The 16,420-nt window shown below is 45.5% G+C and overlaps 1 long non-coding RNA gene across 3 annotated transcripts in view; it reads left to right on the forward strand.

The window, feature by feature from the left end:
• Positions 1-16,420, forward strand: part of LOC123780756 (uncharacterized) — a 31,952-nt gene that overhangs the window by 721 nt on the left and 14,811 nt on the right. Inside the window, exons 2-3 of one of the 3 annotated variants that reach the window (XR_006776500.2) lie at positions 1,782-1,877; positions 4,097-6,174. This is a non-coding gene — a long non-coding RNA (uncharacterized LOC123780756). Of the gene's footprint in view, positions 1-1,781; positions 1,878-4,096; positions 6,175-16,420 lie in introns of those variants that run through there. The other 2 variants (XR_006776502.2, XR_006776501.2) reach the window with 2 other exon arrangements.

Raw genomic sequence — 16,420 nt, forward strand, 5'->3', positions numbered from 1 at the left:
CTGTTCCAAATTTACCACATGGGTTAAGACTCATCTAATACCCTAATAACCCTTTTTAATTAGTGACTGTTATTATCATCATCCCCATTTAGTAGTGAGAATAATCGCGGTGAGGTTCTGGAACTCGCCAGGGTCCTGCTGGTTAACAGCAGAGGTGAGTTTCCAATCCCTGCCTAGTTCCAGGGCCGCTTACACATCCCGCTCTAGCCAGGTGCCACCTGTGGTCACCCAATAACGCTGCGATATCATTTGCAGCAAGTGGGACTGCAAAGTTCCCCAAGTTAAGTGCTCCACCCTGCCCTCCCCAGCCCAGCCTTCTAATTTTAGAGCCAGGTGCCCTTCATTCCCTAGACGTTCTCCCTCTGTCACATCCTTTCCCACTTCTTTTCTCTGGACCCTCTGAGGTCTCCCCAACTCACCCAGGTGTGCCCCCAAAGCCACCGAGAATTTCTAGAGCACAGTGAATTTCTGAATCATTGCACACCTGGGTGTAGGTTCATGATTTCTCAGAAGGGGCCTCCTAGGTACGCACAAATGCCTCCCAGCTTCCTGAGGCAGCGGATGGCACCACCCGCACACTTGAGTCTGGCAGGTGACCCAGGGGGTATACCAGGGGGCTCCTGAGGACCCCAATGCATCCTTGCAAAAAGAGCTCTGTCTCTTCCCTGGCTACCTTCCGGGCCATAGCGCCCAGGAAGAGTAACTGGTTGCATCACCTTTCTTCCTTCCCCTCCTGGCTCCCCAACTCTAGTTGGACTCTTTGGGGAGGGGGAGGGGGTAAGTGGGCTTCCTCCACTTGCTAACCCTCTTGAAGGAGCAGCTGCCACCAGTTTCCAGCTTCTTCAACAGCGCTTCAAGTTCTCCCCAGTGCTGTTGGATAAGGCAGGAGAAGGAGCTCGGGCAGCTGGAGCAGAGGGTGGGGTTAGGCAGGAAGCAGAAGAGAAACACAAGTTTCTGTGCTTGCTGTGCAGTTAAAGGATCCTATCATTCCAGCCGTGGCTCTCATAGTCTGTATCCGGAGTGGTCATCGTCCCATTCATAATTTCCTTGTGTGAAATTGGATGACATTATCTTTGCCTGCTGGTGGGCAGTAAATACTCTCCCATGAGCTGGGTGGCGGAGGCAGCCGGGGCCGTGGGGAGAGTGGAGGAGTGAGGGAAAAGGCCTGGGACCCCAGGCTGACGTTGGACAGGAGACGGTCGGCAAGGCACATCAGGTGCTCTCTCTGCTCCAAGATAGTCAGGCCTCACTCCCCCTTTCCCTGCCCACCTGAAGTGCTTTAAGAACCTTCGCCCTGCTGGAAATGGGAAAAGTACTACCAAAGAAACACCTGCAGAAACTGGCAGAAGCCCTCACAGCATAGGAGGGGATTTCCGTGGTGGACATGCTGACAATTTTCCCCGTGAATGATGCAGAACGCGGCAGTCTTCGCTGCCGCAGTGAACCCGCCGTGGCCGTGCTGTTCTGTGCTGAGAAGCAACAGTTCAGTTCCGTTCTGGAGATAGTTTTACTTCACTGGTAACCACGTAACTTCTCTAAGTCCCGCAGAGCCGCGACAATCAGCAGCAGAGCGTCTTGTGAGCCGTTTGGGTTAAACATACTCTACGGTACAGCATTTTGATCAGTACCCAACTCATTGCCGCCGCTTTCTGAGAAAGAGACATCTTAAAAATACTACCAGCAAGGAGTATAAATGGCTCTGATGGCTGCAGTTTCTCGCCATTCTAGGACCTGGGGCCACAAGCCCCGTTGTTGAAAGCATGCATTCTTTTTCTTTCCAGTTAATTGTGTGCCTATGGAGAAGGAAATCAGGAGCTGTGCCTACTTTTCGGCATGAAAAAGGCGGCAGACCAGGAAGCATGTCAATGTGTTCTTTGGTGAGTCTACCCCATTTTGTACAAACATGTTTGCCCCTTTCCACTTTTCCTGTGCACTAAAGCTCCACCTTCAGGACACAAATTCACATTTAAAAAGTGTGGGAAATATGAACAACAGAAATCAATATTTGGGCATGTGGATTCTGTATGTCTCGGCTCGCTTGCTCCTGGACGCTGGCGTCCAGCCAGGGCTGCGAGGCCCACTGGTGACACAGCTTCCCTCTCCCGCTGATGGAGCCCGTCCTGGTGGGTGTCACTCATTGCACATTCGGAACTCCTTGTCACACAACTGGCTGAAACCCAAAGAAAAAGAAGATGGTGCAGATTTATCCTCCAGACAGAGGCCTGCTACCAGGGAAACAGGCGCTTCAGACTGATTCCGAGCAGTTTTATTTGTAGCATTCACTAGATGGGAAAGTCTTCATAATGAGAAAATATCAACTCCCTCAGGCATCTAAGGCAATCTGGGTTAACCAGACCATCCACAATCAGACTCATTTCGGCCGGATAGGACTTTATAGATTCAGTGGTTTCCTGCTGAGGCTCAGGACATGAAGAACTGATGTCAGTAGGCAACTGGTCGCAGTCACAAGATAGCGATCATGGGTGTTTTCAGTTTGCTTTCAGACTTAAAAAAACTGACAGTGATCTGTAGGATGACTGGGCTGGCAGAGATCGGGAGCAGCTAAGATATTAGTTCTGGTGGTCAGCGAATTCTCTGCTTTGTCTAAGGAGTTACAACCCCTTCGGCAGCATTTGGAAACGCCAGTGGGTGCAATGGTACCGGTGTTGTCCTCCTAGGACTCAAGACAGGCTACTTCCTTCTCCACAGCTTTGCTCAAATCTATGTGGTCTTCCACCTCCAGGCCCTTATCAAAGCTCCCAGCCCCTTCTGGTGACTGACAGGAAAAAGAAATGAGCCAGCCTCCTTTCTAGTCTGCTGATGAGTAGATGGTTGAAAGCAGATAAGATGAAGAGCCATTTAATAAGTTTGAATTGATGCTGAGAGACAAGTTGAATGCAATTCAATCAACATGAAAAGTCAGTCAAACGCAGCACAGTTAAGATGTGGCTGAAAGAACACAATGCTTCGTCTTCTCGCCCCTCCAACATGGCCCCAGACAATTGTTGAGCATTCTTATGCTTGGTGATACTGCCCCATGCCTTTGGTTAAAGTGATGAAGGCCCAGTGGTGTTCCTTCTGTAGGGAGAATTCCAATTTACCCCGAGCCTTACTGCTGTCCTCTTTCCTGTCATGGCTTAATAGCTCATGGTCATTCACCAGCAGAGTTATAATCATAGATGGGGGAATGGGTTGGAGGTACAAATAAACAATTCTCGACTCAAGGTCCAAAGGCTTCCTTTAAGCTAAATAAAAGCCTTCAGTCAGCTTTAGGGACCCATGAGTTATTTCCTATACAGGGGATGTCAACTGTTGGTTGTTTTTAAGAGACTGGTATCTAGGACAACATCCTGGCGCCCTAGTACCTCCCTTCTCGAGTAATACACTCAGGGTCGTGAAGTTTCTCTTGAGCCCTTCTCCAAAACTTTCCCCAAAAACATCGGTGGTTAAGAGTCTGAGACCCTTGCTGGTTGAGAGCAAAATATGGTAAATCATCACAGTGTTTTTCCAGACCAGCTGGAGTTCACCCTGCGTGAAGTACACAAAATCATTGGTTAATTATTTCTTCCGATTCGGGGAATCGCTGTGACTTGCTGAGCAGTCTCTTGGTCACCAGCTTTTGTCTGAATTTCACAAGATTCAAGTCTGCCCCTGCTCATATTTTCCTTGCTGTTCTTTTGAAGTTTGGAGCCAAAAGGGCATCAAGGACTAGACACAAAATGCTGATCCCCCTGTAATACAGTATGTTTTCCTGCATCTCTGTTCTGCCGTCACAGCTCCGAGGCTCCCTGCCAGCATAATCCTAGGCCCTGAATCCTTTGATAACTGGCAGCTTGGCATAAACCCCTTCAAAGAGAAGAGCTGCCAGAAACCAGGCCCTCATATTAATAATAACTCAAACTCTTGAAATGAATAGCAGAAGATAAGATAAACACACAGATAACTTCACAGTCACTCATCCTTCCATTTCCTTGAGATCCTGACAGGGGAGATGCTCTGAGCTGACAATAAAGTTTCTGGACTTGGCCATGAGGGGCCTGCTGCTCGCCCCCCAACTGGCACCCCTTCTGATTCTTGTGCCCTTGCCACTCCCTAGAAAATACTTCCACCAAGGTGGGCCAGAAGCCACTGGCATCGCATCAGCTTTGAGCATGGGTCATGGCTGTCAGGAAGCTCAGCATCTGGTCTCTGTGGTAAGGACATCCCCTCTCATGCCCCACCTGAGGAAGGCACTGGGAGTACTGAGGTCCAAACAGCCTCCCTCGGACACCGGCAGCCTTGTGCACAGGGTCCCACCTGCAGCTCCCAGGGAAGACCGAGCATTTGCCCAGCCTTCTGCACCCTTTCTAATGCTTCTTATTTCTGTGTTCTTCCCCATCTGTGCTGGATATTCTCCATTTCTCTCCACATCCCATTTCCCCACTCTTCCCCATCCGGCTTTCTGCCCAGGGGTTCGATATTCATGGACATCTTCCTTGCCTTTTGGATTCAGCCAATGAGAGGTGCCAGCAGGAGATCCACCAAAGGGGTAACATCCAGATAGTTCTTCTCCCAGCTCCCTTCCCGCTGCTCTGTGTATGGGCCTTAGCTGTGTCCCTCTGAAGGCCGCAGATCCTGTGGGCAACCTTCTCCCACAGCCTTCTCTGGCTCATAGCCGTTCCCTCACCCTCAGGCCTGCGGCAGCCAATGCCTTCCTCGGCCACTAGCCCTTGCTGTTCTCCCTTCAGCCGGCGCACACGTCTGCCATGGTCCCTTCAATAATGTTTCCATTTGCATGTGTCCCCTGTTGTCAGAACCATTCCTCCACCTCCCTCCAAACGTGGATAGAGAAGTGACTCAGCACAACGTCTAAACCCAGACGTTCTGTCTGTCCATCGATGGAAAGCACGAGAGACTGCCAGGCACAATGGAACACCTAGTCTTTCCAAATGTTTGGTTCTTCCAAAATCTGGCAATGGAAAAGCTCCACTTTTCTTCTCTTGGCACAGACTCTCCTACACTAAGTTCAACCTGGTGATACAGAGAAATGGAAACTCGACTGGCTAGGATTGTATTTTTTTCCAGCTAAATCATAAAACTGAAAGCTTTACCTTAAAAGTAAACCGGGAACTACTGGGAGCTAAGGGTTCAGAAGGTGACGTGGGGACGGAGGTGGTTATGATCTCTGAAACACTGCTGAACGTTTGAAGTGTATTTTCAAATAAGACACGAAACTGAACATACTGCTTTTTCCTTTTTAGACATTTCTCCTCAAGAGTGCGCTTCAGCCATGCCTTCAATACAGTCGAGAAATTCCATTTTTATTCTTATTACCGACACAGGATTATTAAGAGATCGCCAAATTTCCTCATCTCCAGACCTTGCCCCATCCCACCCCCCACTAACCTTTAAAGATAAATTGGATATTCTTGGTTCCCTCATGGCTCAAGGACAGGTGACCCACACAGCATTCTGTGGAGTAGAAATAGAAATCATCTTGAGTTCTAAAGACGGTACTTTTTTTGAGGGTACTTTATTTTTACCCTGCTACATTTCTGTGCTTTAATCATCTGAACCAGCCAATTTGAAACCCAACTCCCCTCATTTATTGGACATTCTTAATGGTGATTAAATATTTACACTGTCAGAGGCCTTTTTTTTCCCCACCATGAAAGCTGCACATTTGGAACATTCAGGAGCTTTAATTGTCAAGAAAGGCACACTTACGTTCATAGTCAAAATAAAGACGCATTGGTCAGTCTCTTTGGTTGGGGGCTGGGGGGACATGTTGGTGACAGGGCAGGTGTGTGGTCCCAGCAAGTTGGCTTTCTTGCTGAATGAGGACTAAAGACAGCTGTTCTGAGGCCAATTAGCAGAATCAGCCTGGTTCAAGATTCCCCTTGTGGCTATAGGATCCTTGGAAGCCCGCCCGCTAGGACTGAAATCCAGCCTGTCTTCTGCTCACCAAGCCCTGCTTCCTGCCATGGGGTTGGGTATGTCCAAAGGAAGAGATGTTTTTTCTGTGTACAGAGACTCTGTAGGCTAGCTGTGCTCTAGGCAGGCCTAGGGTCCAGACCCAGTGCCACCGCTCGGTAACAGTGCAGCCTTGGGCTCTCTGAGCTTCTATCTCGTTGGGTTTCCAAGCATATTCAATGAGATAATATGGGCAAGACATTTAGTACAATGCCTGGCACACATGAAATGCTCAATAAATAATAACATCATTATTATTATTACTATTATGAGATACCAGGGGGCTCCAGGGCTGTGTTGACCCATTGTGTGAGTTTGCTAGGGCAGCCGAAACCAAACACCACAGACTGCGTGGCTGATACAAGAAGAATCTATTTCCTCAGAGTTCTGGGGCCTACAAGTCTGAGATTAAAGTGTCAGCAGAGTTTCTTCTGAGGCCTCTCTCCTTGGCTCATAGATGGCCTTTATTCTCCCCATGTCTTCACATGTCTTCCCTCTGTACACATCTGTGTCCAAATTTCCTCTTCTTCTAAGGGTTCCAGTCATACTGGATTGGGACCCACTCTGACCGACTTCATTTTACTTCATCAAAGATCCCATGTCCATAGACAGTCACATTTTGAGATACTGGGGGTTAGGACTTCAACATATGAATAGGGGAGGGGAGAGATACAAGGTAGCCCGTAATACCCCTTTCAAATCCCATCCGTAGGAAGGCATTTTAAGTAGCATTTCCAGGGCACATGCCTAGTCCTGAGCATATTACTTGGGTTTGACCAGCACTAAGAACTTATGCTCATCTTTGGCTCTTACCGTCACTATTATCAAAAACAACAAGTGTTTACTAAGGGACTGCCGTTTATAGGGCTTTATGCTAAGAGCTAGGGATATACCAGGTCCTGGCTTTCATTCTTAGCAATAGGATATTCTTTAAACAAGCCACGCCCTTTCATGCCTCCATGCTTTTGCATATGCCATACGTTTTATCCAACATATCCTCCCCCTCTTTTCCACCTTGCAAACTCCTATGTATTTGTCAAGGCTTAGTTTAAAAGCCACTTTCTCTTGGGAGTCTTTCCTGAAAATATACTAGAAGCTCTCCACCAGACTATGAGTTCCTTAAAAGATTAAAAGAGAAATCAAGTTCTGATTCATCTTTGTGCCGCCAGGAATGAGCACAGGGCCTGGTGTATAGTAAACGTTCACTCATTTATTCCAGAATGATCATGAGTATCTCTTGCTTATCAAGCTTCTTTCTAGCGCTGTACTCAAACTTGTCTGTTGAATTTGTTTAATTGACCTGATTCCTCCACTTCGTTACAAATTCCCTTCTCTGACATTGAACATTTTATTTACGAGTCTATGATCGCATTTACATCTTGCAATTTACATTATACCCTATACATTAATTGTGTATATATCTTTTACTCGATTGTAGATTCCTTGAGGTCAGGGGATGGTGTCTTGTTCAGTTTCTCTCCATAATTTCTTGTATGCTTCCAACTTTTTGTTCATTTACCTTCTCATTTCTTTAACAAATATCTTCTGAGAACCTACCATGCACTAAACACGTGCAGAGAGCTGGGGATGTGGCAGTGAGCTAGACTGATGGTGCTATCTCTGTGCAGCTTACTGGGCCTTGTACAGACTCAATGTTCAAGAAACATCGGTTGAATTGTACTTGAAAGACTAAATTCTTTAGGGACAGGGGGTCATTCTTCGGGGGTACCCACAGCCCCAGATACAATGACTTAACACGGCAAATGCACAATACATATGTATCAATTTGTGAACTGATTATCTCTGTTAGAGACACTGAAGACAAAAGGAGAAAAAGCAATATCCCACAAAAATATTATTGACAATATGGAGGAACAACCACAGACTCTAAATCTGAGCATTGCATTTGGATTATTTGTTCATTTACGGCACCTTTCAAACTTTGTTTGAAAATGGCTTTGTGTTGAAAAGGGAAGAGTCTTATACTGTAATTATGTTAGGCAAGCTTATAATAATTACAATAATTATCAACTGAGTGCCAATAATACTTTAAGAACTCCACCGAGCATTAAGATCACACTAGTGTCTAACAGGTATTTAAAATTAAGCTCTTTCAAATTGAAAGGGCACAGATTTGGCATTTTCTATTTTTTAATCAAAGATTCTAACAAAAACCCTCTTTTTCATGGTAGAAATTTCTGTTTACAATAAAAACTTTCATCTAAGATGGTTAGTGGATCCTCTCTAAATTCAGTAAGAATTTAAACAACTGATTTTCTTGAACATACCTTGAATGATATTCTTTCATCTGTTGGAAAAATATGACAACATGCCAGATCTCTGAACCCTGTCGAGGACACACCCATCGACAGACAAGCAAGTTTTCAAGGGTCTATCATTCTATTACACACGGAAACAGCCAACTTTTGATGCGCACTAGGGTTCCCCCTAGTGGATATAAAAGGTACTTGATAAAAATAAAGACAGGTTCACAACTACCTAAGGGGAGTTGTTGGGCACTATGGTTTCAAGCTTCCATTCTTTCCTAGCATCTGTTCCCCAAAAGTGGAAGTATGTCACCGATTAATAAAGATTTGATTAGCACTCCTCTTTCAATGTGGCATCTGCAGTAATTAAGGTGCCTGCCTGCAGGCTTGCAAATGCAGCATGAAATTACAGTCAGGTCTAGAACAGAGCAATAAAATGAAATTTCTTTAAAACAACACCACCTGATTTCCATTAGACACTCCCCAAGTCAAATTCTCAACTGTAACTGTTTTGGCCCAAATTGTATGATACTTCCATCCAAATCATGAAAAAAAAGTCAGCTCTTTCCAGAGAATCTGGTAATAACTATGTCAGTGGTGGCCAACCACTTTAAAAAATGTGCTTTTGTATATTGTCCAAATCCAATTTCTGGGGGTTAGTCTTTGTTATGTCCTTTGACAAATCCTTACTACTTCTCATGTGGAGTGTTTGTAGATTCGGTCTATACACACTTGTTGATTACAGGCATAGCACTAGGTACCAGAGGATGGGTGGAAAGAGGAAACAGATATGAGGAAGACGAAGTTCTTGGTCTTTGTAAAGCTGATAATCTACTCTGACATGTAAATTTTCTGTCTCCTTTACTGGTTCTTCTTCTACCTACCTCTTTAAATGTCGATGTGTAAGGGATCATGGTAACTATATTTATCTGCCCAGAAAGCTTTACCATCCTTGTTTGGCTGGTAACCAAACCTGCCCCTATGCCCTCCCTCCCGCCCCCCCACCAATGAGATGTGGGCACATGACCCAGTCTGGCCAATCCAAGTGCTCCATATCTGGCAATTGTGTTTGGTTTAAGCATAGGTCATGTCATCCCAGCAAAACCAATCGTAATTCTTTCTAGGGATTGCTGTATGCATGGTAGGAGGAAAGAGGTGGCTGACCTGGGGCTACCAGTGGCTTTGTTCTCTGCCTAGTAGAAAAATCCCGTCTGAAATAGCAGACAATGAGGCCAACACTCCAAGAGAAGCAGAGATGAAGACAGTCACAGAGAGAGACAGAGGCAGAGGCAGAGATTGAGGCCCACTAGGACTGGCCCTTTGACTAGCTGGTTAGAGCTTCTATCACCTGCTCTGTCCTTGGCACCCTCCTGTCTGCTCTAGTCTCCCTGGTCAATATCGCCAATGCTCATGGGCTTCTGCTATTACTTAGCTGCTGAAAACTCAAAAATCTCTACACCAGAGTGATCTCTTGAGTGTTAGATCCGTGTGTCTCAATGCCTACTGGTCATCTCTCTTGACATTCCACATACACTTCAAATCAGCTTTCTCCCACACCTTCCTCCCCACCATGTTCCCAATATTGAAGATACCATTGTCTACCCATGTTCTCAGTCCAAAAGCTGGAAAGTCATCTTGGACACTTCTCTCCCTCTTTATATCTAATCGACTAGCAAGTCCACTGATTTTATCTCTTTAAGATTCCTCATATCCCAGATCCCTTCTGTATTCTCATTTCTACTCCATAATTTGGTCTGTCTTCATTTCAGACCTCGGCTGTTTTAGGTGGGATAGGTATTCCCAGTCCCAGGCTCCCTGTCCACCCCTCCTATCCATTGCCCTCTCATTTTCTTCCAAAATGGCAAGTTCATCAGATTGCTTCTTTTCAAAAATCCTTCAATGACTCCTCATTGTTTTACAATCTTTTTTATGTCATGGCCCCATCAGGTTCCACTCTGCCTCGCCCCACCCTCCTGGACCCACACAAGGCCACCTGTTGTTGGAGCTAACTGGACGAGGGGCTCTGGCTGCCAGGCTCTGCCCAGCAGTCCCAAGAGCTGAGAGAGTAGGGCAGTATCACAACACACCCTATAGCATACTTGTTGGGAAACTCCGGCTTAGAAATTACAGCTTACACTTCTTAGCTTGATATACAAGGTCCCTGCCTGCCTGTCTTTGAAATATTATTTTCCCATTCCTTCACAGACACATGGAACCACACTCTGGGCTGAGCTTATTAGAGAGTAAGTGTGCAGGGCCAATTAACCTGAACTCTGAGGCATCTGCTGGTATGGATTGATATGCCTGGGAGTGTGTTGTTTTGTTCGGTCTAAAAGAAGAAGTTGATGCTAGGCTTCTATGGAAAGACACAAAGAAAAGTAGAAGAAAACAGTATGTTTCCTATTCCTCAGACATTCCCCAACAGAGAGCAGGGTTGGCAGGAGCTGGAAGGTGTACTTTGACCACAGTTTATGATATTCAAGGCATTCACACCATCATGGGGTCAGTGACATAGTGAACACAGAGGCAGCCAGTAGGGCTTCCTTCCTGTCTTTGCACAGAACACTGCGTCAGCATGGGGGTGGGGATACAGAGTCGCAGGGAGGAAGCCACATTCTCAAAGACGCTTGGCTGGGGTCTCCCTACAATGACTGGAGAGACTGAAGAAGGAAGGAGTCAAGTCCTAGAGCCATGCTGGCGGGGGATAATCAGCCAATAAAACTCAGGAGTATTAGTCATGTGATCTCGTTGTTCCCCATCAGGGAGACCTGTGAAAAGTAGTTAAGAGGAGCTGTGTAAATCAGTCATGATGTGTTTCGCTAGACGGGAAAAAAATCTAGCTACTTGTAGCATTGACAAATAGGGGTTAAATTTTTGCACACAAGGAGTCCAGTTTCCAGTATTGGTTGCTATTCAGTGTTAAAATCAAAGAACCCCGAAGCCCTTATTATCTTTCTGCTATCACAAGACAGCTGCCATATTTGCAAATATCAAGCCAAGAAGGGGAAAGCTAGCTTTCTCCTAGCATGACTCCGTCTTTATATATCCAAAGCAAGGACCTGCGCTGACTTCCCCTTATTTCTCATTGACCAGAAGGTGGTCACATGCCTGCTCTAGACCAACCATTGGCAAAGTGGAAAAGAATGGCCATGATGGGTTCCTGACTGACTCAGGAGCCTGGGTGCAGGGGAAGGAGCTTACCTCCCTTGGTCATCCCGGATCATTCCAGATACAAGACTAAAGTTCTGCTAGCAGGGAAGAAGAATGGAAGGGGAGGAAATGGGTGATGGATAGGTAAAGAAGATGTCCATTCATCTAGTAATGAAAGATATGTGATTCTCCATTCCAGGAAGGTCTCCAGCCCCCTCTTCCTAGCAGCTAAGTCCTACTCATTGGATTCCCAGCCTAGTAGGTTCTCTGACGTTCATTCTCCAGAACTCCCCACTCCCCCCTCGGTGCCACCAACACTACCAGGTTCACACCCTTATCTCTGCTGCCATCACACTCCGTTGCAATGGAGTGTCCCTATGGCCATAGCATCCTTGGAGGAGGTGGTTAGATCATACTCGTCTTTGTCTCTATCTCTAGCATGATGCCTGGCACATTGCAAGTGTTCAGTATTTGCGGAATCAATGTTGCATAAACAAATCCAAGGTAGAAAATAATCATCTCAGCACCGGTGTCTTCAAGCCTGAAGGCCCACTGAATGTGCGCTCTAGACAGCCATTCAATTCAGCCACGCCTATTTCCGGCAGGTCTATTGTCTGCCAAGCACCAGGGCAGCCCAAGGGGATAACATAGGCTCCGTGAACTCAGAGAGCATGTGCGTAGCAAAGATAACTAACAATACAAAACGGCATCTGATAAGTGTCTCATTAGAGCTACAGGAGTGCAGTGGCAGGGAGAGACAGAAGGCACTGGGACAGGAATGGCATAGTAATTAAAATCCGCAGGTAATCCCAAATCTTAATTTAATCAACACTTTCAACCTCCACCCATCCACAACTTCTTAGGGATGTAGGAAAATTGTCACATTTGAATGTCATTTCCCCTGGGTGCCATGCCTATCTGCCAGTGCACCTGTGACCCATCGTAAAAGAACCACATGGTAAACAGCCAAAGCGGAAACCAGGGAGAAAAGGGGACCTCGGTGATTCACAGCTCAGACAGTCAGCTCTTGAATAGCTGAAAGCTGATGCGCTTTAACCAGTGATTTGAAGATCAATGACTCCGTACTTCACAATGGTACTGAATGTGAGGGTTTTGTTGAGGTGTGTTATTGGAAAAGTGGTAGCCAAAACCATGTGAAAGGCACAGTGAAATGCACTAAATGATTGATTTTATAGACCCCTTGCTGCATGGAAGCTGGGTTCTTGCAATGGGATAATACTTAAGTCACCTAAAACAATGGGGATAATACTGAGAGTCTCTTAAGAGGTTCTTAACTTTTTTTTTGGCAGAAAGGGGGATGGGGACATGCACGTCTTTCACAGTCTGCTGAAATCTATAGATACGTCTCACAATGTTTTTCAATTTTTTAAACTTTTTTTCTTTTAGAGAGAGAGGGAGAGAGAGAGCACACGTGAGTGGGGGTGGGGGGGGGACAGGGAGAGAGAGAATCTTAAGTAGGCTCCATGCCCAGCACAGAGCACAATGCAGGGCTCTATCTCATGACCCATAAGACCATGACCTGAGCTGAAATCAAGTCAGAGGCTTAACCAACTGAGCCACCCAGGCGCCCCAATTTTTAAACACTGTTTTAAAAAGTTAAAAGAAAGAAAATACATAGAATTACAAAGGAAGCCGACTATGTGGAAATACTGTCACAAAATAATAACATTATGACATGGTAACAGATGTGCTTCTTTAGTAAGATTGTAAATAACAAGACCTAACAGCATCTCTAATATTTAATCATGACCTGCAGTAGGGTTAAGTCTAAATCCAGAGATCTGCAACGGTTGTCATGTGGTTTGAAAAAAAAATCTGTGGTTTCTCTTGGTGACAAAGTCATAGGTGCTCCTATTACTATTCTAATTTGTTGCCTACATTCATAATGGAAGGAAATGTTACATTTCAGTTAGGGAAAATGAAGATGTAATTTCATTTTACCATCCCAGTTCACAGACCTGGATTAAAAACCATTGTCCCAAGGTCCCTCTACCCCAGGGTGACCAAGTTGAAAACCAGGGTCAGCACGTGCTTCCCTGCCATCCGTGGACACGGGTCTAGGATGTTGTTTCTCACCTATTCCAGTCATTACATTACAATTTGTATTCTGCTCCTTAAAAAAAAAAAATTAGGTTCTTAGAGAGATTCAACAAGAGAAAGGGGGGTAGGACCCTGTCAGGATGCTAGCTGGAAAAGACCTTTTTAAAAATCCACCCCCATGAACTGTCCTTGGAATGTGGTTCTCTAACGAGGGTGTTACTGTGTTTTCGGCTGATTTAGTAGTTGTTGGGTCCTTTACATCCTCTGCGGCATTCTTGCCTCATCAAATGTGGACTTTCAGAGACAGAAAATGGCTCAGGGAGCAGACATTCATGCTCTCTACCTAGAGAAGCAGTTTGCCCATTGCATGAGGTTACTCTGAAAATGGATCAAGTAGGAGCCCAGGTCCCCCTGGAAGGGGAATTTTGTGCCCACTAAAATACAAATGAGAAACTTCCGTTATTTTTCATCTTTCTTTGCAAATAAAAAGCTGTAATAATTGACTGCCCTGATTCACAGTTCCCTTTTCCTGTTTATTTTAGGACTTACCTAAATGAGAAGGGGAGGGCAGCACAAGGGGAAGTGTCCAACACTGCTGGGAAGGGCAGATCACTGTTTTACTGTTGCAAAAATTAAGTTCCTTCTCAACTAAGAAATAAGCACACCAGGCACCAATTCTTAAACAGTTACTATTTCACTTGTTAGGTGTGTCTTCAACGTTTAACTTCCGTACCTGTAATTTTTTTTAAAGGTAAAACTCTATTTGACATCTGAATCTACACCTACACAGTAGGTAATTCGGAGAAAACTAGGTGGCTTGACGGGGGTGGGGGAGAAATTCTCAGACAAATCAGATTAATAAGGGCAACACATTCCAAAATACGGACTTGTTACTTCACGTTGAAAAGGCTTTTGACAAGCTACACATTTAGTATTTATACAACAAGAAAATGAACTAACGTTGAGAACATACCTGCTGGGCAGTTGTCTTCTTGACCGTCAGTCATATTTTTCCCAATCAACAGCCACAGAGTTACTTCCTCGTTTGTATTTGGTTTTCAATGATAAGACAAAGAGGGCACAGATCTTACTCTAGTACAGCTATCTGTGTGTGTGTGTGTGTGTGTGTGTGTGTGTGTGTGTGTATGTGTGTGTTTCTTTCCTTGGCTCTAAATTTCTAGATCTGATCCTGGCATCCAGGGTCATGCTGGACAATTAGCAGGTTCTCAAAAAGCATTTATAGAATTGGCTAGAACTCAAAGAGGTACTGCCAGCTAGGGAGGATACAGCAAATGATTCCTCCGTAAAGCCTGATCAGCAGTGTGTAAAAAGATTTCCCACCAATAACCTGAACAATGGATTTTAAAAACAAGCTTGAAATTTGCAAGTCACACAGAAGAGAGCCCAGGAGGGAGGCTCTAAATGGGTAGCGAAAAGGTCAGAAACGAATAAAATGCAGTCTTCCAGGAACCTGACAATGCTCAATATGTCATTGTTGAATAAATTACTAATTTTAATATTGATACTGACAATTATTGCATACTGACTCGTGTAGTTTCCTCATCTGTAAAGTGAGGACATGCACGGTACCTCCATCATGGGGTTGTTAAGAGGATTAACTGAGTTAATGCATGTAACACGCTTAGAACCGCGACGGGCACCTAACAGGTGTTCCTTACTATATAGGCCGGGAATGGCACTTTGATGCTTTACTAGTAGAAATCACAAAGGAGCCAGGATGGAGAGAAACCTGAGGAGGGGAAAAAAGGAGGACAGAAACTTATATCCTGGAGGTTCTCCGTTCTCAGTCTCTCTATTACTGTCCTTGCTGCTGGAACAAGCTTCCTGGTTCTCTCTCATTCTTCAGATCTCACAGCATCTGCTCAGACAAGCCTTCCCCTGCTCAGTCTAAAGTAGGTCCCCTCCTATTATTCCCTCCTGCAGCTCAGGGTTCGTTCCCTTTAGAGCATTTAATGCAGCGTGTAACTGCTGGTAGCATTCTTCATTTACCCGTCGGCGGAGCGTCTCCACCTCTAGACTGTTCACTCCCTGCAGGCGGGGACTGGTTGTGTTATCGGTTTATCCTCAACTCCTAGCAGAATGCTCGCTGAATGAATGATCAGTGTACCTGTTGTGTGCACATGGAAAAACGAACGTGTCAGGGTTCCTGCTGTGGGCAAAGTTCCCTCCAGCCAGCACGGCATCCACTTGTCCTATAAAACACTTGCTTCTCAAAAGCACACCAGTGCTTAGAAAGTACCCTCCCCCCCACACCAGATGGTCATCTAACATTGTACCCTCTTAGAGTGGCTTCCAGGATCCTAGAAGTTGGGTGTCCCACCTTCAGAGAATTTTAAACTAGCCCTACCAGCTCGTACTTCCTCATTCTGCTCCGGCTTACAAAGAGAGGTGTGAAGATGAGACGGAAAGGGAGGTTACCCTGACAGCAGCTGGGGTGTGAAAGTGGAGGGGAAGGGGCAAGATAGAATTTGAGGGTCCATCAACTTCTCACTGAGAAGCACTTCCTTTTGGGGGCACCTGGGTGGCTCAGTCAGTTAAGCACCCTACTCTGGGTTTTGGCTCAGGTCATGATCACTTGGGTCATGAGATCAAGCCCCACGTGGGTCTCCTTGCTCACTGGGGAGTCTGCTTGAAGATCCTCACCCCCTGCCCCTCCCCCCACTCTCTAGAGTATGTGTGCTCTCTCTCTAAAAAAAATAAATAAATCTTTTTTTAAAAAAAACCTTCCTTTTTGATACTTCCTTGGGAGGCAGGAAGTATAGGCCCAAACCTCAAAGTTTTGGGGTAATCAACAGTACCCTAAAATCCCTGAACAGGGAGGGTTCGGACACCCAGGTTAGATATAGGAATGGCCTGGATGTCTTGAAGGTAAAGGCCAGATGTGAAGGAAAGGAAAAACTGAAAAAGGGTCCAAGAGTGGGTCTTTTTATATCACAGGGATAACCCAAGCAGAACTTGGGGAAGGAAGG

This window comes from Ursus americanus, chromosome 17 (genome assembly GCF_024610735.1).
Source record: "Ursus americanus isolate L20-20 chromosome 17, mUrsAme1.1.p, whole genome shotgun sequence".
NCBI classification, from domain to species: domain Eukaryota; kingdom Metazoa; phylum Chordata; class Mammalia; order Carnivora; family Ursidae; genus Ursus; species Ursus americanus.